The sequence below is a fragment of the Lactuca virosa genome, chromosome 3 (genome assembly GCF_052849685.1).
Source record: "Lactuca virosa cultivar CGN04683 chromosome 3, Lactuca_virosa_CGN04683_v6, whole genome shotgun sequence".
NCBI classification, from domain to species: domain Eukaryota; kingdom Viridiplantae; phylum Streptophyta; class Magnoliopsida; order Asterales; family Asteraceae; genus Lactuca; species Lactuca virosa.
In genome coordinates this window covers 219,595,271-219,619,500 of record NC_136428.1, presented here as the reverse complement: position 1 = coordinate 219,619,500, position 24,230 = coordinate 219,595,271, and the positions used below count along the sequence as shown (strand labels likewise).

Sequence of the window (24,230 nt, the reverse complement as noted above, 5' to 3'; positions counted from 1 at the left end):
AGCTCCATAATGGATACATTTTCCAACTTTATCCATTAGGATGGTCCGAACAACCAAAGATCTAGTCTTCAAGTCTCAAAGGGACCAAAAGTTCATCTTTCTAAACTTAATCCATTAAGTCCAGGTCTCCAACCTTCAGATCTGAATCATTATGATGTTTAGATGGATAAAGTTTCCAACTTTATCCATAACAATGTCACAAACTTTCAAGATCTAAATTTTATGCACTAAAATGACCAAAAAGTGGCAAGTATGACAAATAACTAGATCTATGAATCCAATGAGCAAGTTAGAGGCTTTTTACTCACAATGGTCCCTTAATGATGTAACCTTGCTGGATCTTTACATGAACTCTTCTTCTAGACACTTTGACACCACCTTGCTCTTCAAGATTCAATCTTCCAATGGAGAAATAAGCTCATAAATGATGCCAAGGCTCAAAAACAAGTGAGAGGAGGTTAGGGTTTCTCAAGGAATGATCTTAGGTGATGGAGGCTGGTAATGAGAGGGTTTCCCATAAGTTAGAGCCCTTAAATAGGGTTCAAAGCCGAAGACTTAAGGTTTTAATCTGCCCAGATTATGCCCTACGTAATTCATTAAACCTACGTCCAAAATCAGCAAGTTACGTCATGAGTAATTCAAAAGTCCCCAATTTTCACTTCAACTCCAAACAACCAAAATTCTTCGTTTCAACTCCGTTTTTGGCATTCTTTATATGCACGGAAAGGTATTGAAGAGCCCCGTAATCCTATCTAATTAACTTTTTCCTATCATCTACCGAACTAAAACCCTAATTCATGTAAGAAGCCCGATCTATAACTTTTTATTTTCTTCCCTTTGGGTCCAAATTACGAATCAAGGGCTTAGACCTCACAACCAATGTGATCAACCTTTAATAAGGTCCAATTTTACTTTCTCAAAGCCCAAATCCTTTTCATGATCGAATTTTGGTCCACAACCTCGAATTAAGAAATTATCTTAAACAGGGTGTTACAACTCTCCCCCACTTAAATTAGATTTCGTCCTCGAAATTATTCCTTACTACCTCCACCACCACACTAGTCGACCATCTTACAATACTGCTATTCAAGCCCATTCTTAGAAGAAATCACTCATCTTGACGAAGAACTGAACATTATCATTATGTCCTCAGCCAACGAAAGAAAATCCAACTGCTCTGCCCAAAATCTGGAAACCCTAAACAGTGTCTAACTTCACAACAGACAAAATCATCTCATCCCACATCCATAAAGACTCCAATTCACAACCCGAATCGAACGAGATCCTTCCGACCCTGAAGTATTTTGATGATAACAGAATCCCTGACCATTCATTGATGTTGAACCCTTCACTCGAAAACAAAGGTGACTCCCAACGCGAGTCTCAATCATTGGTGTCATACCAATGTACAATCACATCCCGCTACAAAACATTCGCGTTTTCAATATAACCGAGATCTCCTAGGTTCCAAGATGACCTACCATTTAACTAATGTATCGAATTTCCAACCAGTTGTTGAAGCTGATAGCCTTACACACGACAACACCACGAGACTCCAACCAAGAGTCTATCTAATAAAAGCTATCCTAGCCTACTTGCCAATACGGCTCCAACAGCCTTTTCTGATCAAACAACGGACGACATAACCAAGTAACCAACCATCACACGAACATTAGATAGTCCACTTCGTTCTATATGAATGTTACTGGCCCAGCAAACCCTCGCCATTTTCACAAGGTCCAATGAAAGGTGATTTTGTCATCTTCCCCAAAAGACAAGATTTGCATTCATCGTCTAGCCTTAAGTCATATGATTCCAACACTCCGTCCTTTTGGAGTTGGGCGATATGTTTCTTATTAATGTGCCCAAGACGACAATGCCACAAGCACACATTGTCTAAACCATTAGACAAATCAATATGAAATACACTATTACCTAATATATCAACACAAAACACAGTTTCATACACACCATTACAAGGTAAAGCTTCAAACATAAAAATTCCATTTTTATAAACCAAAATTGATCCATTCATGTCATTAAACGAATATCGAAAACCTTGTCTAAAAAGTGCATGAAAGGAAATAATGTTTTGCGTCATTTCTAACGAATAGCAACAATTAACTAAATCTAATCTAATATCACTACTAAGCATAAGACTATAAGTTCCAATATTGGTAACAGGGGAAGGGGAAGATCGCCTATTGACCGTGATTAGATTCATCCTTCCATGCTTCACCTCTTCACTTTCTCTTAGTCCCTGCAAATCAGAACAAATGTGAAAACCACATCCTATATCAAAAACCCAAGAATGAGTAGGTTGTGAGTTATTATTTTGAATAGTGTAAATACCTGCCGATGATGGCTTCACTATGCCATCCTTAATGTCCTGCAAGTATTTGGGGAAGCTTCGTTTCCAATGGCCCTTATCATTGCAATAGAAGCAAATGGTCTCTTTGGGATCACTAACAGAAGCAATGTAAGAATTGGGCTTCGCTTATGGGTCATTGCTAGACGACCTAACATGGTCCTTTCCTTTCCAGTTCTGCTTAAGAGCACCTTTCCTTTTCTTTCCTTTGTTTTCCCAATGGCAAGGACAGTAGCATTAGTAGAGTTAGGAGTTTGATTCTTCTTTAGTCCTGACTCAGTTATTCGCAACAGGTTGTAGAGTTGGACCAATGTGGTTTCTGTTGGATTAGGTGTCTAAACCCATAACTATAATTTGTGTATAGTTGAATTGATAGTAGGACAGTCCTTTTAGGTTGCCCTCAAAACTAGCAACTAAACAGGATGATTTTTGGAGAGAGAGGTTGATTTATTATTTGATTAATAAATTGAAATAAACAATTTGTTAATATATTATGAGAATAATATATCAATTAGAAATAGTAATATTTAATCAGAAATTAATTAGAATTAATTTTGTGATTAAAAGAATTAACTAAAAGTGCAGGGACTAAAGTGCAATTGTTTAATAGTTGAGCAATAGGCATTCTAGAACCCTCCATAAGGCATAAACGGTTTCTTGAAGCCTAAGGGTTTCTAGAATTATCCCTGGTGGAAAATTAGGAAGGTGGATAATTACCTGGTTTAAGATAATATTGGATTTGGGCTTATCTAGGGTTTCCTCACTGCACTATAAATATAACCTCGATCCAAGGATTCTTGGCCAACTGATATTTTGAAGAGCCAGCTGAATTTCTGAGCCTCCCTCTTCTTTCTCAAATCTTCTTCCTTTGTTATTGTTGAGTGTGAACCGCTAGAGGCGCGACATTTGTGGCGCTTGCTCTCAAGGCTTCAACAACACAAGAATTTTCATTGTTATTAGTCAATAGCAATCAAGGTATGTTTCTCCTAATCCTATTTGGTATTTTCGAAAATATGCTAGTGTTCTAGGGTTTCACTTTTATTGCTCAAAGTTGTATGTTCAATTAGAGAAAACATAGATCAAGTATTAGGGTTGCATGCACACATAGGAATTATATGTTTTGCATAATACCCAACAGTGTTCTCAGAGCGTAGGTTTAGTTTTCTATTGAATTGATACAATCGTTGAACTTGAACAAGGAAAAGCAAAACATAATCGTCATTCTGTTACGAAACCACGACTTGGTGACTTTCACCACGACTTGGTGACTTTCACCACGACGTGGTGACCTACGATTTTGTTCTACCACGACGTGGTAATTGTTTACCACGACGTGGTGGGCTGTCAGATCCATAAAATTCGTTTTTATTGTTATCTCATGAATTGTTTAGGATAATTACTTTTAATAATGTTTTAACTGTATAAAACTAAATATTTTCCTAAGTAATTTGATATCCTTATCTTGAATTCATGATTGGTTTAATTTTAAAATTAAAATTAATTTATTAATTTTCGAAATTTAAAATATAACCTAGTATTTTTTTGAAAAGTTTTAAAACACACCCTTATACTATATGTAACATTAAAAGTCTAATATTACTATATGTGTGACAACCCGAAAAATTTTTACTTTTAAGACCCAATCAATCAACGCAACTGAGTGTCAAACTCATTAGTACTGAGTTCTAGCCCGGTTAAAGGTCAATCTAAAGAGTTTTGAGCCTAATACACTTAAGGAATAAGTGTTAGAAAGTACCTGCTAGAACCACAGTGTAGCAAATCAAACCATAACATCATCTAAATGAGTTCACAGCCACAAGACCATGAGTTTACGGCCGTAAACTCATGTGGCCGTAAACTCAAGGGTATATATATGATACTTGGTTATTTCTAGTCATGTCTTCCTTCCTTGGCCGATTTTCCTTCAAATCCTCTCAAGTATCATCAAGATTTTCCTTCCTAGATCTTCAAAAGATGTAAGTATTCTTCCTAGATTTGTTGATACATCTCTTAATCTAGTATCCTTACATGATTTCATCCATGGAAATCATTCTTTTCTTAGATCTTCAAGTTTCACCAAGAACACCAAGAACACACACTAGTGTTCTTGGCCAAAACCAACCATTTCAAGCTTCTAGATCGTAAGTAATCTTCCCTATACTTCATATCTAGTTAGGACCCATGCTTAGAGACTTGAAAACATCAAGAACACAAGGACAAAAGGAGTTTACGGCCAAGCCATCTCCCAAGGCCGTAAACCCCTTTAAGGTTGCCATATTGGCCATAAACCCTCCTAGATGCAAAGTTAGTGACCCAGGACCCTTCATGGATGAGATTAGGACCTTAAACTACTCTCAAGTGCACAATGACCATGAGTTTACGGTCGTAAACTCCTTTGGGCCGTAAACTTATCAAAGGCCTCCATGAAGGTGGTCTTTTTCATACAAGTGTAGAGCAAAAGTCCCTAAACTTTCCTTAGCTTTCAAACCAACACTTAGCCATGTTTGACCATGAGTTTATAGCCGTAAACCCATGGCCGTAAACTCATGTGAGTGTCATTCTACTCTCATTTGTTGAATCACATGTGATTCCCACACTTGGTCAAAGTGTTTCCTAGTCCCGGAAGGTGTTTCCTTTCATATAGTTGTTTATAAACACTATATTCATGTCAATATGTGTCCTTATATGTCATGTAGGACTTATTATGTCTCGGGACTTCATTCGTGGAACTTCTCATCCTTACACGCATACCCGTTTGAATCACCCACATCAGGTGAGTTCATACCCCGTAATGAATCTTTTAACTGTTTTTAAATGTTTTAAGGGGGGGAATACAAGTTGAACACAATGATAATTGTGTAAATGTTTGTTATAAACATCTTTCAAAATGTTACTTATGTCATTTATAAGTTGTCAAAACATTTCAAAAACTCTTTTAAAGTTATGTTACTTTATAGTTATACAAAACTCTGTTTTTAAAGTACAAGCATAACTTAGTAGATAAATAAGTCTTTTCAATAACAGTCCAAGTAGAACATTAGTAAACTATAATAGGTATAGTTTAGGAGAATGCTATTCATTATTTCTAGTACAATGAAGCACACAAAGAGTCAGTTCATACATGAGTCAAACACACAGTGAAGAGAAACAAACAATACCATACAGAGAGAACACACAATTATGAGAAACAAACAGAACGTACAATATACAGTACAAAACAAACAAGTTAGGTTGTTATAGCATGAGAACACACACAAGATCTAATTATACCAATTGATCACTAACTCATTGTTTTAAACAAAAGGTGATAGTTATATTAGGTATACATGATCATATAACAAATGTGAATTACACGGCTTGCAAGAATTTGTTGAGGTCGCGTATGGTTCCCTTAATCTCTTGACAGGGAGAGCGTTTAGTAGGGGTTCTAGCCTTCACATTATGACCGTAATAAAACGAACATGTTTTTAGGTTATTAGTACATCCGCATGTCATTATAAACGACAACTGTGTACTTACATTTCCCATTTCTTTCATAAAGTGACAGTACCACTTGGAAGTCAAACTCAAACTATTTTCGAGTTAAGATAGTTATAAACTAGGGAAAACATACATTTTTACAAATGACAAATAGAACAGTCGAGTCTAGCACATATCGGTAGACGCCTTGGTAGAAGGCTACGTTTAACAGAATATGCCTTGGTAGAAGGCTACGTTTAAAAGAAAGGACCATAATGCTAGTCTTATGATTCCTTAATGTATACATCATAGGATATACATATATATATACCAATAGGGTCCGACAGGTAATAGGATGTGTGCTCTCCGCTTCATTTCCTGTTCCTTGTTTGGTTGTGGGATTGGAACGAATTCGCCCAATCTATTTTCTATCTGATTCTATATATATGTATGCTTAGTATACATTAAGTCATCATAAGGGTACCAAGTATGGGTCAGGTTATAGGACACAGAGTCAAAGCATAGTTTTTCTAGTACAAAACATACTTTCCAAAATCAGTACTTTTGGTATACAAAACTAGAAACTTCCCAGTAAAGGGTTTAATCCATTTTATTAAACTAGTACAATTTAAAGGACCTTAGGTGAGTAACTCTATAATACCTTAGTTTATACACCATGTTTATATATAAAACTAATACCCAATAGGTAGTTGGATGTGTGATTTCCGCCTTACTCCCTGTTCCTCGTTTGGTTGTGGGCTTAGGGCAGATTCACTCAATTAACTTTCAATCTGATATTAGATTATATATAGCAGTATAAACTAAGCTATTATAAAAGTATTCACTGTGGTCACCATTTTACTATAAGAAATATAGGTTTTCTTAAAGAACTTTTCATTAGATATAAAGGAACCATTACAATTAACTCCGTGAGTAACAAGTGAATACACCAGGGTTATATATGACGATGATATAACAACCAATGGGATGTCTGCTATCCGCCTTAATTTATGTTCCTCGTTTGGTTGTGAGCTTAGGGTAGATGCGCACAATCGATTGTTTGTTTACTCTGAGTCTTATATAACTTGTACCCACTTAGTACCCATAAAAAGGGTTGTAGTGACATTTTACTTAAACTTCCATCAAAGTAGGAAATATAGGATTTTCTAGAGGAACAGACGAACTTTTCAAAACAGAACTTACAATTCACAACATTTTACAACTACATGTTACAACTACATTTTCAACAACATTTTACAACTTACTCACATCACTAAAATCTTATGAACTCACCAGCTTTATTGCTGATCAACTCTTTCAAATAACTTGTATTCTCAGGAGACTATTAGATAGGTGCTCGTGCTGGGAATTCAGAAGATGGAGCATTATAGCTTCAAGTCTTGTTTTGTTATTTGTTTATGAATTCTATGTTTTGTGAACACACACATTGTAAACACTTTCTTTCGAAATGAAATGGTTGTTCATTACTTGCTTACCATATACATATCTCGTGATACTAAACATGACGTCCTCCACCCCTGAACGATTCCGCCGTTCCGGTTTTGGGGTGTGACAGATTGGTATCAGAGCATTGTTTATAGTGAACTAAGTATATCAACCGATAAAAGATATACAAGTATGAATACAATGGGGCTTAAGTGCTCTGGATAATGATATATTTTTAGAGTATAACTACAAGTTATAAAAATATACCTACTTGCTTATACATGTACATAATAGAACTAGTGTCACGAGGAGAACAGAACTAAAGTATTTAAAGGTTGGACACTGTCGTCAACCCGAACAGTTATGTAACCATAGCTAGGATCAATATAGCCTGATCAAATATATTCATTTGAGATGTGACCGACATGTGTTTGGGAATGATGTGGTGTTGCAACAGTGTTAAAACTTACCTGAACACCAGTCAAGAGAACGCCAGAACAAGTACATTTAGAGTTAGAATACTATAGGAGTATTCTATGATACGATAGCGCGATAACGAGTTTAGAACATACCAAGTACATTACATTAAAATACTATAGGAGTATTTTAGTCCATATAAATAACTTATGTGATAACTTAAAAGACCCTTACGGATAGGTCTATAATCTTGTAATGTATATTCCTAAAGTTTCATATATAATTAAGATCTTATAGACTTAGAATCTGTGGCCTACGCTTCGCTATCCATTCCTCTTAAGGGTGTAGTTTTGGAGTAGGATCACTTATTCGAAGGTCTATTTAATCTTCAACTATATACGAACTTGTATACCTTGTACAATTATAGGAGGACTCTGTAAGGATCACCCCATAAAGTTACCTTAAAGCTCATAGATTCTTTAGTCACTTTCATTCTCGCACGACAAGCCCAGATAGATGTAACCACTTCCTCATAGTAGACAACAGAAGAGTCCAGGAGGAACAAGAACAAGTTCATGAGAAGTTTTCAAAGAGAGATCAACTGAAATAATCAAAACGTCTTACACGTCACACAAATAAATAATAATCTTGTTAATTTATTGAGCGAGTGGAAACACTGCTCACATTATATGTTAGGATTATTTTCTTACATGCAGCTGGTAACAGTTATTCAGGAAACAGATATTCATTCGAGGATAGTTATTTCAAATTCATAGAGTTTATTAGGTATAGACTCTTTTATGAATTGTTTCTAGAACCCTGTGGAAGTCAGGAGCCGATACATCCAGAACTAGGATAACCTTGTCTTTTCAGCTTTCAGCTTGTGTCCGTTGCTTTAGACTTATTCCATCTCATCTTTGTATTCTTTTAGCAAAGATGCCTCCTCGCAGATCAAATAGACGCACTACTCCGATAACTCCAATACCTCCTTCACAAATCAATATGGCAGCTATAAACGCTGTAGTGACTGCGGCTGTGGCAACAGCCATGGCTCAATATCACTCCATCAGTACCAGCGGAGGTGGAACGCCTACTGATTCTACTCAAGGTGAGGTCCTCGTGCGCTCGAGAGAGTTCTACTACAAGAACTTCACCAAATGCCAGCCATTATCCTTTAATGGGACTGGCGGAGTCATTGCCCTCTTGCAATGGTTCGAGAAAATAGAGTCGATCTTCGAAATCTGTTTATGCCCAGAAGGGAGCAAAGTGAAGTTTGTTGCCTGCACCTTCTCTGGCAAGGCCCTAACATGGTGGAACAGCCATGTTAAGTCACTGACTCTATCAGTGGCTAACTCATTAGGTTGGGAAAACCTAAAAGAGTTAATGCGGGAGGAATACTGCCCGTTAGGCGAAATTCAAAAACTAGAACAAGAACTGTGGGATCTCACTATGGTCGGATCAGACATAGTGACCTACACTGACCGGTTCAGCGAGCTAGCAGCTCTATGCCCCGGGATGGTTACCCCGGAGAGCAAGAAGATAGAAAGATATATTTGGGGTCTGACTGCTCCGACCCAAGGAAATGTGTTGTCTTCTAACCCAGCCACGTTCGATAGTGCTAAATGCCTGGCTCAGCGACTCATCGACCACGGAGTCCGCCATGGTGTAAAACTCCCTATTCCCAAGCCACCGAGGGAAAAGGACTATAATCAGAAGTCGGGGAACAAGAGGAAGAAGAAGCGAACAACACAGGACACCCCGCAAGGGCAACGAGCGAGTACTATGTACGCCGCTACAACGCCTACTGTTCCAGCACCTGCCAGTCGATATGTTGGAAACCTCCCGAAGTGTGGAAAGTGCAACTTTCACCACACCGGAGTATGTCGGGAAATGCAGTGTCTGAACTGCCACAGAAAGGGGCACACAGTCTGTTTCTGCAGGGCACCGGCTCAACCGATCTCCCAAGTCCCCGGAGCTGAAGAAAACCAAGCCTGCTATGGCTGTGGTGAGACTGGACACTATCAGAGGGACTGCCCGATAATAAGAAACTCAGGCGCGGATGGACGCATTCTGATGATCACCGCAGGAGAATCTACCCCGGAGTCGTTAACGAGTAGCGGTACGTTTTTGAAATAGTAATTACTTTTCAAATTAATTTATATTCATATAAGATTAAAATTTTTAGAGAAGCTATTATGGCTTACCATATACATCAGGTTTGTGCACAACTAAGATGTTGCAGACTTAGAGTGAGTGACTCCGCTTAGGTCCCCATTCCTTAATTGGTTGAGGATTTGAGGCAGAGTTACTCAGTCGACTGCCTGTTTCATCTTAAATATTCATAACTTGTATATGGCAGGCGATTGTAGTGGTACCAAAGAGGATCATGATATAAAGTATCCCCACCAGTTATTAGAGCACTTTCGTTTGTATGTATGCGCACATAGCGGTACGATACGTAGGAGTGTTAACATCAAAGAGAAATCAGGAAACACGGGAACATTTACAAAGAGTACATTTTTGAACATACTAGGAGTATATTGTCGAACATACTAGGAGTACAGTATCGATCATACAAGGGATACATCCTCGTATAGCAGACATTTCTTTCATTTGACCAAAACTTTGTTCAGTAAAGAGTCTGTTGCTTTCATTCGTCATGAGTTGGCGTGGTCCTCACCATACTGAGTTCATATGTTCTATAGCCTCGATCGGCAAGTTCTCAAAACTTTCGTCATTTGTAACGACAGTCCGACCTAAACCACAGTTTTATCTTTCGTGTTCTAAACCCCGAAGTACTCGTGCGAGGAGTACTTTGTCCTCCGAAGCCTTATCGTCAGATGTCCGCAGACCGTCAAGAAATACCACTCGTCAAACAGACCAAGTTCGAGCACAGAAGCTATGGACAAATACAGCCCACCTATTACTATTCAGGGTATACGCAAGGGTGGTATATGATTATGATTACGCAGATTTAGTATGTGTGTTTCCGCCCTATCTCTTGTTCCTTGTTTGGTTGTGCACCTGGGGCATAGTCGCACATCCGACCGTCTTACTAATCCTAATTATATACGACTTGTATACACAAGGTAATGATAGATGGACCAAGTATGAATCTTATTATGAACAGAAGGGCAAAGTTGCCAGGTCTACGAGTAGGTATTCTGCCAATCAGAGGAGTGCAACCCCAGTAGTAATGCTAAGAAAGCTAATTTCGGGAAGAAATTCCATCTAACGGGGGGATGATGTGACAACCCGAAAAATTTTTACTTTTAAGACCCAGTCAATCAACTCAACTGAGTGTCAAACTCATTAGTACTGAGTTCTAGCCCGGTTAAAAGTCATTCTAAGGAGTTTTGAGCCTAATACACTTAAGGAATAAGTGTTAGAAAGTACCTGCTAGAACCACAGTGTAGCAAATCAAACCATAACCTCATCTAAATGAGTTCACGGCCACAAGACCATGAGTTTACGGCTGTAAACTCATGTGGCCGTAAACTCAAGGGTATATATATGATACTTGGCCATTTCTAGTCATTTCTTCCTTCCTTGGCCGATTTTCCTTCAAAACCTCTCAAGTATCATCAAGATTTTCCTTCCTAGATCTTCAAAAGATGTAAGTATTCTTCCTAGATTTGTTGATACATCTCTTAATCTAGTATCCTTACATGATTTCATCCATGGAAATCATTCTTTTCTTAGATCTTCAAGTTTCACCAAGAACACACACTAGTGTTCTTGGCCAAAACCAACCATTTCAAGCTTCTAGATCGTAAGTACTCTTCCCTATACTTCATATCTAATTAGGACCCATGCTTAGAGACTTGAAAACATCAAGAACACAAGGACAAAAGGAGTTTACGGCCAAGCCATCTCCCAAGGCTGTAAACCCCTTTAAGGTTGCCATATTGGCCATAAACCCTCCTAGATGCAAAGCTAGTGACCCAGGACCCTTCATGGATGAGATTAGGACCTTAAACTACTCTCAAGTGCACAATGACCATGAGTTTACGGCCGTAAACTATTTTGGGCCGTAAACTAATCAAAGGCCTCCATGAAGGTGGTCTTTTTCGTACAAGTGTAGAGCAAAAATCCCTAAAGTTTCCTTAGCTTTCAAACCAACACTTAGCCATGTTTGACCATGAGTTTACAGCCGTAAACTCCCTTGGGCCGTAAACCCATGGTCGTAAACTCATGTGAGTGTCATTCTACTCTCTGTTGAATCACATGTGATTCCCACATTTCGTCAAAGTGTTTCCTAGTCCCGGAAGGTGTTTCCTTTCATATAGTTGTTTATAAACACTATATTCATGTCAATATGTGTCCTTATATGTCATTTAGGACTTATTGTGTCTCGGGACTTCATTCGTGGAACTTCTCATCCTTACACGCATACCCGTTTGAATCACCCACATCAGGTGAGTTCATACCCCGTAATGAATCTTTTAACTGTTTTTAAATGTTTTAAGGGGGGGAATACAAGTTGAACACAATGATAATTGTGTAAATGTTTGTTATAAACATCTTTCAAAATGTTACTTATGTCATTTATAAGTTGTCAAAACATTTCAAAAACTCTTTTAAAGTTATGTTACTTTATAGTTATACAAAACTCTGTTTTTAAAGTACAAGCATAACTTAGTAGATAAATAAGTCTTTTCAATAACAGTCCAAGTAGAACATTAGTAAACTATAATAGGTATAGTTTAGGAGAATGCTATTCATTATTTCTAGTACAATGAAGTGATGGGTTTTATACAAACAATCCTATGTGTGCATGCAACCCTAGAGTTGGATCTATGTTTTCACTATTAGTTATACAACTTTATGAACACAAAAGAACCCTAGCATGCATCTACTATTTTCGAAATTGACATAGGAGAATAGAATACATACCTTTTGTTGTTATGTAGTAATAACAACTAGTTCCTTGAATTTCCTTAGCTCTTGAAAGCAAGTACCACAAGTGTAGTACCTCTAATGGCTCACAAACACACTAGGTGAAAGGATGAATATGGGAGAGAGGAGAGAAGGATATCTTGCCCTAAAATTCATCCCTTTTAGGGTTTCCCAAGGCTTGGACGAATTCTAGTGCCTTAGGGTGCTATTTATACTTGAGGCTAGCTAGGGTTTCAAGGTGGAAACCCTAATCCCTTAGCTTAGGGCCTAAGCAAGTCCATGGACTCCTTTCCTTAAGCCCTTGGACGAAAACTCCTAGATCCTTCTAGGATTTTCGTTCAAGCCTTAATAAAAGTGATCCAATAGCCCAAAGTCTCAACTATCAAATAATTACAAAACAGCCCCTGTACTTTTAATTAATTCCTTTAATCCCAAAATTAATTCCTAATTAATTTCTGATTAAATACTAATTAATAATATGATTCCAAATTATTATATTAATAATATAATATAATAAATAAATCATATTTATGCCCTAATCAACCTCTCTCCTCAACTGTCATTCTGTCTAGTCACCAGTGTGAAGGCAACCCAAAAGGACCATGCTCACAATCGGGTCAAGTAAATACCAAAGTAGTTATGGACTTAGACACTAATCCAACAATCTCCCACTTGGATAAGTCTAATAACTATTCTGCGTATGACTTCAGAACCTGATCAGCAATCGTAGCTTCCAAAAGCGCTGTCAACTCTGATCTTATCAGATACGCGTGTCCTTTAGATAAGGGATCATATATTCCTCCATTTTACAAGATATCGTATAGACATGAGACATGGATTGAAATCATTCTCTCAGTCTATGTGTCGTTTCCCGATTTCCGATTTATGACGACTGACTAATTGAACAAATCAAATCAGTCCTGGCCCGGCCGAGCACTTTCCTTTGTCATCACTAAATCATCGAGGGGCCCACAGATATCGCTTTTATCCCACCTTGGGTAAAAGGAATGGATAAACTTCGACTCAAATGCTTGCTTGCACCTACTAATCGAATCACACACAACAATAAGTTTTATAACACCAAGTTACTGGTACGTTTACTTATTGTCAATGTGCAACCGACCAGCAAATAACAACTCACACGTCTCGGTTTCAAGAATATACAATGTTATCGTCTCACCAATCACTCGTGATAAAACCATGAAGTGATTCAAATGAGCGTGGGTTTAATCCAATACTCTAATCTTATCAAAGCACTCATGAACTCTGCAGCAAACTTGTGCTATGTCTAAACACTTTAGACAATCTACAGACAGATTCATGACAGTCTTCCTTCATACCTACTTCCAACGTATGACCGACTGTGGATGTTTGAATAACCTAGTTATTCTGGAAGTCAAAACATGCAAAATGAAACGCAATAATAATATTAATCCTATATGGCCCCAAAACTTTTGAGCGTAAATAAAAACACTTTTATTTAAACACCATATTGATTACTCATTATTCATTGTTTACTGTTTCAGACAATCAACTTATTACTCGAATTATAACCACAATTGTCCCATGCTCCAAGCATGCACACTTTGGTTTCCTATGGTCCATACTCTGTGAAATAGATCAATTGAAAAACTTTCCCAATGAAACTCATTTCACAATCCCCAATTTTTTTTTATTATTAGTATAAGAATACCAAATTCTTGCCTCTTTTAGAATATGTCAGATTCTAACACTTTATGCAATGATTTTTTCGTAATGTCATAGCACAAAAGTCACCAAGACCCGGCTAATGAAATTACTAAGTTCTCTATCAGAAATTGTTACAAAACAATTTTATAGATGTGATGTCTCTCACTCAAAGTACATTCCTTTGAACATCCTTTTGCATAAAAGTTTCTAATCTACATAGAGTCTTAATATCCAACTCCCATTAATGGAAACATTTCCATATTTGCTATATGACAACTTATTCTTAATAGAATCTTATCTATTCATAATAATGTCAATATAGTCCATCCAGTACTATACTTCCAACTACTCACAAGCGACAAATCCTCAGTGAACCTCAGACCGTCCTTTGATAGTTGTTTAATTATTTTAGTCAAAACCGATTCTAGTCCTTTTTCCCTCTTAATGCCCTAGGCATTTGGAAAATTTAGAATGGTCAAATATTATAACATATGCAATCGGTCCCATACCCGAAGCGTATTAGACACGATGCATAATGTCTCATATAAAGACGTGATACTTTATCAGCCTTCTGCCATAATATTTTATGTGCCATGTTCCCGCAATTCGAACTATGAAGAGGGATGCCGTAATCATAATCGAATTTTGAGAATGCACTATGTATCCTTGACTAAATTTATTAACATTTCTCGATCTAAGCTTTAGAATTTTGAAACGAAGTATAATATTATCTCCCTTAATTATAGCAAAACAACTTTTCAACCCTTGCAACTTTGCAAAGTGAATCTTTGTTTTCTATAATTAATATTGCTAACTTGCAATACTTACCATAATAATCATGCTCCCACTAACATGATGATTATTTTCTTACCAGCATAACACTTATGCTCCCACTAGCTTTGACATGTATTCAGAAAACAATCGGACTTCTAGAAAACAATGCTTATTGAATTCCTTAAGTTCATATTTCTAATACCTAATGCTTTGATAAGCCTTTATCTAAGCTTTTTAAGCTCATACACCTTTGCCTTAGATAGCTCACATGTGTGTCTAAACAATTCAGAATTTATGTTACTAAGTCCCAAATGTTCAGATCAATTGCCAAATCTCACAATTCGAACTATGAAAAGGGATGCCGTAATCATAATCGAATTTGAGAATACAATTTTCACAATTGCTATCTTCTTAAAATCTCTCTTAGTGAAAGCATTTCCTCACAATCATTTTCATGAAGGAGGAAAACCTTATAACACTTAGATTTTATGATGTATGTGTTCCTATCCATGTGAATTTGTCAAAACGAAAGTTTGCGACAAATCCAAAACATTATGGACTGAACTTGTTCAATCTTGATTTCTTGCCTCATGGTAACATGAATGCCCACCATGTCTTCCAAGCAACTCACCCTTTCATATCAATGTACTTTCCATTGATCGAGGTGCTTTGTCTTTATGCATTCAAATGAGAACTCATAGAACTCACACGCATAATTAACTCAATTGGAATGGCACAGAAAAAGAGTATGTCATCCACGATAGGCTTTAAACCTCAAGTCGTGTGCTAGTGATGATCAACTAGGTTTACTCTTGATTTGTTCTTGAAACTTTTTAAGACCATTAAGACTCCCACTGACTCCTTGACATATAAGATTCTCTTGTCAAGAACCATTTCTTGACAAACAAATATTCAAGAGTTAGTGTAGCCTTTTGTCAAGTTCAACACTTCACACAATTGGTCCTGGTTGGTCTTTGTCTTATCCAAGACATCACAACTTACCAATTTCAAATGTGCAAGAATAAGAAAACTTTTCCAAATTCCACATTTGTCGAGTGTTATAAACCTACTTAAGACTTGTCACTCATGTCAGAATCTTGACTCTAAGACTTGATATTGGAACGAAGTATGATTGACTTCTTGATTTAACCATTTCTACAATTCTTGATTCCTCTTCTTAGACATGCAATTGCACTAAGACTCACTTAGAGGATCAATTGAGATATGGTTCTTAATCATTAAGACTTATCATAAAACACAATAAAAGGTACTCTCCCTTCTTCTTAGAATAGAGAAACTTTTATCTTTCTGCCTACTTGATTCTTCTTATTCGTTCTGCTATTGATTTAAACTCTTTCAATCAACTCAGAATTATACTTAATCTTATAAGTATAATCATATTTACTACCTTTAGTAAATCATGACGAATATCTTTATCACTCTTGTGGTGGACTTGATCAACGCACAACCTAGTGTACTCAATCTCCTGGTCCTTCTCTTGACACTTTGCCAAAGAATTAGTCTAATTTCCAAAATATGAAGTTTCTCATTCATCACGCAACCAAGTTGTATGATTCCAAGTTTCTGTCCAATTGAAACTTGGGTGATGAGAATCTTCCTTTATTTGGCAAATCCTCGACATTTCACAAATAACATAATCAAGAATCACATCCAATTCAACATTGCTAAAATTAGAAATACATAAACATCCATTTTCACATATGCCATTGCAAGGATAAATAAATAGGACGAAATCAAAATTCATTCTATTGCGGAAAAACTTGTCCTTGCAATGCAATTCAAATGAAAACTATGCTATTTCAATTTCTAAGCAATCTATTCTAACTCTAAAGTAGTAGCTCAAAAATCCGATCTTCAAGCAATGCGATCGAAATCCATTTCTTCACGATCAGATTCAGCTTACTTCTTCCCTTAAGCTTCCTCTCTTTTCTTCGATCCTACAAAACATCAAAATGTAATCTTATCACATCATGTATTGAAAATCAAAGAATAGGAACTTATAGAGTTAGTTATTGGATTTTACCTGAAGTAGAGCCATACGTCTTGACTCTCCCATCTCTTAGATCTCTCAGGTAAAAAAAGGACAGCTTTGTCTCCAATGCCCCTTCTCTTGGCAGTAGAAGCAGATGGACTCTTTTGAAATGGCACAAGGAACTATCTCAGAATTTACCTTTTCTGGATTTCCAATGTCACTATTTTCAATTTCCATTGAAGTTTGAGAGTTTGATTTGCCAGACAAATTTACTCGATTAGCACGCCAAATCATTTCTGATTCAGCAGCTATAAGCAAATAGGTCAAATCAATGAGGGTCACGTCATGGTCCATCATATAGTACTCTCTAACGAACTCACTATATGATTCAGGAAGTGACTGAAGAACCCAGTCAACAGCCAACATTTCTGAGATATCGACACCCATCATCCTTAACCTATCAATGTGTGACTTCATCTCTAAGATGTGTGCACACACAGGTTTCCCATCTTCGTGTTTACTTGCCAATAAGGGCTTGAGTGAGCTTGAACTTTTCAAGCCTTTGAACTTGTGGGTTAGGGAGAATAATTGGAGGAGGTGGAGGTAGTGAAGCATGACTCTCATTTCCTTGATCGTATCGTGGAACATCATCTTCATTTGGAAAGCTTGTTCCAAGGGATTTGGGAAGACCATAGTTGTCATACTTTGACATCTACAAAACGGGAGAAAATCCAAGTTAAGTTGATTAGAATCCTTGATGTGACACCCAAATGAAACATCAAGGCTAGGATCCAACACAATACTCTACAACCTAGAAGAGGGATGCCGTAATCTAGTTGCAGAATATTTGAAGGTAGGTAAATGACGATTTACCAATTCCCACCATGAAAACGAAAAAGAAATTTAAGTTTTAAATGAATTGAAAACTCCTAGATCTTTTGAGATTCATTGAACCTTTCAATGGCATGTTTAAATCTCGATATGCACTTCAAATTTTGCGACTGGGATGCCGAGGATCGCAAACAAGTTTGTGAATAACCATGCGAACCAACATGGTGCACTCAATGTCTTCATCACCTAATCAATGTGCCGGTTAGCCACACACGCTCCATTGATCTATGATAAAACATCGAGCCACCCTTTGTCGCCAATGTCAATCCCAAATTAGTGTGCCGGTTAACCACACGCGCTCCACCAACGATTGACAGGGGCACAAAGTGTAATTCCATGGATTAGCATCACTTTCACATTTTATCCTAGAGTAACTAAGATTTGGGAATTTGTAAAAGCATTTAGTTACTTTGTACTTCATTATACTTATAATGGAAGGTTTCTGTCCTATCCTACCTGTTCGGCTAACGACCCTCCACTAGTCAAGAGTGCGGTGGGTAAGAGTAGATACCCATTCAATCGCCATTTTATAGGCAATTTCCTTAAACACCCCTTATAGACCAGCTTCGTGAATGAGGCCTACTAACGGTAAGACTGACTTTTACTCATATATATAATATTAGACTTTTAATGTTACATATATAGTAAAGGGTGTATTTTATACTTTTAAAATACTAGGTGGTTTTATTAACTTTCCAAAACCATAAGGGTGTAATTTGAACTTATTCAAAATACGAGGGTTTTAGAATTTAACATTTCAAAATTAAACTTTTAATCAACTTTTAAATTCCAAAACTTGAGGGCAAGTTTTGAAACTTTTCAAAACATAAGCAAGAACATTCTAGATCAAATTATTAATAATAATTAACCAATTAATTAGTAATTATCTTAATATGACCTAATTCAATTTCTTGCAAGATAATCTATCAAATAATTCAAATAAATCAAGTTTATCACATAAAGAAATGATTATCTAATTAATTTGACAATTATCTTTTACTTTGGTAAGGATATCTCTTAAATTAAACAATTAATTTAACCTAATCCCTTAAATCCCCTAGAATTCGAAATTATGGGATGGGATATTCAAAATCTTTAATTACCAAATTTAAACATTTAAAGGATAATTACAAGATATGGCAATATCCAAATCCCTAAAATTTAGGATCTAATCATGGGGAAAGAGGCAATTTCGAAATTCTAGGGTTAGACAACCCTAAAATCGAAATCTTGGGGCCAAAGAAAAAAAGGTTTAGGAAATCTTACCAAAAATTTCGAAATCTAGGGTTTAGAAACCCTAATTTCGAAAATCAAGCCTCCAGGGTTTATTAGCCATAAACCCTAATATGTCAAGTTCATACATTTGAATAAAGCTAATTGAAAACAAAAACCAATGGCTCTGATACCACTGATGGGTTTTATACAAACAATCCTATGTGTGCATGCAACCCTAGAGTTGGATCTATGTTTTCACTATTAGTTATACAACTTTATGAACACAAAAGAACCCTAGCATGCATCTACTATTTTCGAAATTGACATAGGAGAATAGAATACATACCTTTTGTTGTTATGTAGTAATAACAACTAGTTCCTTGAATTTCCTTAGCTCTTGAAAGCAAGTACCACAAGTGTAGTACCTCTAATGGCTCACAAACACACTAGGTGAAAGGATGAATATGGGAGAGAGGAGAGAAGGATATCTTGCCATAAAATTCATCCCTTTTAGGGTTTCCCAAGGCTTGGACGAATTCTAGTGCCTTAGGGTGCTATTTATACTTGAGGCTAGCTAGGGTTTCAAGGTGGAAACCCTAATCCCTTAGCTTAGGGCCTAAGCAAGTCCATGGACTCCTTTCCTTAAGCCCTTGGACGAAAACTCCTAGATCCTTCTAGGATTTTCGTTCAAGCCTTAATAAAAGTGATCCAATAGCCCAAAGTCTCAACTATCAAATAATTACAAAACAGCCCCTGTACTTTTAATTAATTCCTTTAATCCCGAAATTAATTCCTAATTAATTTCTGATTAAATACTAATTAATAATATGATTCCAAATTATTATATTAATAATATAATATAATAAATAAATCATATTTATGCCCTAATCAACCTCTCTCCTCAACTGTCATCCTGTCTAGTCACCAGTGTAAAGGCAACCCAAAAGGACCATGCTCACAATCGGGTCAAGTAAATACCAAAATAGTTATGGACTTAGACACTAATCCAACATGAAGCACACAAAGAGTCAGTTCATACATGAGTCAAACACACAGTGAAGAGAAACAAACAATACCATACAGAACATTCAGTGAAGAGAAACAAACAATACCATACAAAGAGAACACACAATTATGAGAAACAAACAGAACGTACAATATACAGTACAAAACAAACAAGTTAGGTTGCTATAGCATGAGAACACACACACAGGATCTAATTATACCAATTGATCACTAACTCATTGTTTTAAACAAAAGGTGATAGTTATATTAGGTATACATGATCATATAACAAATGTGAATTACACGGCTTGCAAGAATTTGTTGAGGTCGCGTTTGGTTCCCTTAATCTCTTGACAGGGAGAGCGTTTAGTAGGGGTTCTAGCCTTCACATTATGACCGTAATAAAACGAACATGTTTTTAGGTTATTAGTACATCCGCATGTCATTATAAACGACAACTGTGTACTTACATTTCCCATTTCTTTCATAAAGTGACAGTACCACTTGGAAGTCAAACTCAAACTATTTTCGAGTTAAGATAGTTATAAACTAGGGAAAACATACATTTTTACAATCGACAAATAGAACAGTCGAGTCTAGCACATATCGGTAGACGCCTTGGTAGAAGGCTACGTTTAACAGAATATGCCTTGGTAGAAGGCTACATTTAAAAGAAAGGACCATAATGCTAGTCTTATGATTCCTTAATGTATACATCATAGGATATATATATATATATATATATATATATATATATATATATATATACCAATAGGGTCCGACAGGTAATAGGATGTGTGCTCTCCGCTTCATTTCCTGTTCCTTGTTTGGTTGTGGGCTTGGAACGAATTCGCCCAATCTATTTTCTATCTGATTCTATATATATGTATGCTTAGTGTACATTAAGTCATCATAAGGGTACCAAGTATGGGTCAGGTTATAGGACACAGAGTCAAAGCACAGTTTTTCTAGTACAAAACATACTTTCCAAAATCAGTACTTTTGGTATACAAAACTAGAAACTTCCCAGTAAAGGGTTTAATCCATTTTATTAAACCAGTACAATTTAAAGGACCTTAGGTGAGTAACTCTATAATACCTTAGTTTATACACCATGTTTATATATAAAACTAATACCCAATAGGTAGTTGGATGTGTGATTTCCGCCTTACTCCATGTTCCTCGTTTGGTTGTGGGCTTAGGGCAGATTCACTCAATTAACTTTCAATCTGATATTAGATTATATATAGCAGTATAAACTAAGCTATTATAAAAGTATTCACTGTGGTCACCATTTTACTATAAGAAATATAGGTTTTCTTAAAGAACTTTTCATTAGATATAAAGGAACCATTACAATTAACTCCATGATTAACAAGTGAATACACCAGGGTTATATATGACGATGATCTAACAACCAATGGGATGTGTGCTATCCGCCTTAATTTATGTTCTGTGTTTGGTTGTGAGCTTAGGGCAGATGCGCACAATCGATTGTTTGTTTACTCTGAGTCTTATATAACTTGTACCCACTTAGTACCCATAGAAAGGGTTGTAGTGACATTTTACTTAAACTTCCATCAAAGTAGGAAATATAGGATTTTCTAGAGGAACAGGCGAACGTTTCAAAACAGAACTTACAATTCACAACATTTTACAACTACATGTTACAACTACATTTTCAACAACATTTTACAACTTACTCACATCACTAAAATCTTATGAACTCATCAGCTTTATTGCTAATCAACTCTTTCAAATAACTTGTATTCTCAGGAGACTATTAGACAGGTGCTCGTGCTGGGAATTCAGAAGATGGAGCATTATAGCTTCAAGTCTTGTTTTTTTATTTGTTTATGAATTCTATGTTTTGTGAACACACACATTGTAAACACTTTCTTTCGAAATGAAATGGTTGTTCATTACTTGCTTACCATATACATATCTCGTGATACTAAACATGACGTCCTCCACCCCTGAACGATTCCGCCGTTCCGGTTTTGGGGTGTGACAATATGTATAATACAAGTAATCGCTAGTACGCCTCATTCACGAAGTCGTACTATAAGGGGAGTTGAAGGAAGCAGCCTATAAAATGACCGCCATTGGGTATCCACTCTTACCCACCCATCCCTTATATGGTGGAGGGTCGTTAGCCGAGTGGGTTTGATAGGACAACCTAATCCTCATTAATAAGTATAATGAACTATAAAGTAACTAAACAAATTTTTATAAAATTCTCAATCTTAGTTACTTTAGGAAAAATGTGAACTTGTATGCTAACCCATGAAATTACTGTGACAACCGGCAAAGTTGGAGTTGAGCAAAGTCTAAAGATGTATTTTGTATAGGTGAAACCACATCTTAACCTTGATGCAATAGAACTTTGAAAGCCAAGAGGGCATGTTTATATAAATTACTATATATATATATATATATATATATATATATATATATATATATATATATATATATATATATATATATATATATACCATCTTATAAAGAGTTTATGTTTGTGGGCCCTCTAAATTTTAAGACATTTATCTTAAAAACAAGGAAACTAAAGCTGGACTCTTGGATCTAAATTGAACGGCTATGATGTTGCTATTGGTGATCCTTGAGAAATGATTTTAACCAATCAGAATAGAGAATGTAATTTACTCTTTAACACACACACGGATAAGAGGAAAAAAGGAAACCAGTTGCCCTAATTTACTTTTGTCTTTCAATCTTCCGTCAAACACATCCCCCAAACCTCATCATCCTCCTCTTGGAAGTCGTTTAACCCACATAAATCGGAACTCGAAAGCCACTGAATCCACCGTCCGCTCGTCCTTCCTCACGACAACCACTACACCCACCCACCTACTGAATCCTGTCGCCGAATCATTAAATCTTCATTTCCTTTGTCGTGTATGTCAATCGATTTTTGGTGTGGCTTTCGATCTCATCTACTAGGTCTCAAACAATCTTGAAGTCTTCTAAGAGTGTACCGATCAAACAAGAGAAAGGTTGGGTTTTTTTTGACTTGGTTTGATTTACAGTTCTGAAAATCTGGAACGTAACTTCCCAAGAACCTTGAACGAACCACCGTTGTTTTTGTCTCTTGGTGTTTTAGATTTTTAACAGGTTATACTTCTTTTTATTGCATTTGTTTTGTTGAACGAACCATTTCAGCATGTTATGGTAATTTAATTTAATTTTTTATTTCCATCATAGCTCTTACAAGATTCATTTTACACATAAAAGAGACTGATTTTGTGATTTACTCTTCTGTTGTGTTTTTGTTTGATAGCAGATCAAGAACGAATGATATCAGATTTCCAAGAACGAAGTTTTATTTTATTTAGGTATAAGAATTCATGTTCATTTAATTTTTTTTACATCAGATCTATTTTGCTTGATGTTTAACTTCAATGTTTGGGTTTAGTTTTTCAGATCTGATGAAAGAGTGATTCATTGTGTCACTGATGAAAGAGTTTGGGTTTGGTTTTTCAGATGAAAGTTTGGATTTGGTTATTTAGATCTGTTGAAAGAGGTTGATCTCTCATTTCTTTTGCATCTGAACTTTCTTCTACATGTTTTTTTTGTTGACATAGATCTACATCATCAAACTAGCACACTACCCTACTGTTGACACCTAGATATTGAAAACAGTAAGAAGTTTTTTTTGTATTCTGATATGTGTTTCTATCTAAATTATTTCGGTCAATTTCTATTTTAATACATTGTAGCTTCTTTCAGATCTGATAAAACCAAACGAAACAAAGACAATCACGAAAAGGGTACGACAACCAACTCTAGCTTCACCAAATCCAAATCTAACATTGCTCTTAGATATGTATCTATGTGCATGTATTAAAAATGTGTGCTTTTAAATATTTATGTATATGATTTATTGTGTGTGTTTAATTGTATTTTTTTTAATTATGTGTATGTTCTGCTGTGTGTTTCTAACGACTTTAGTTGTTTGTTTTGATTTTTAGATCTTGAATTATCAAGTGAGTTGGATAATTTATGGCCACCATTTGTAATCTTTCAGTCTTAAGATGTGTGAAATAAAATAAAAAA

At 36.2% G+C, this 24,230-nt stretch overlaps 1 long non-coding RNA gene across 3 annotated transcripts; it reads left to right on the top strand.

Annotated features, from left to right (window-relative positions):
• Positions 1-22,870: 22,870 nt before the first annotated feature.
• On the top strand, positions 22,871-23,998 carry LOC145162837 (uncharacterized). 3 transcript variants are annotated; one of them, XR_013739367.1, is made up of 4 exons: positions 22,871-23,170; positions 23,458-23,509; positions 23,590-23,815; positions 23,904-23,998. It is a non-coding gene; the product is annotated as an uncharacterized LOC145162837 (long non-coding RNA). The 3 variants fall into 3 exon arrangements; XR_013739366.1 differs by having other exon boundaries at positions 23,894-23,997; XR_013739368.1 differs by having other exon boundaries at positions 23,455-23,509; positions 23,894-23,997.
• The last annotated feature ends 232 nt before the right edge of the window (positions 23,999-24,230 follow it).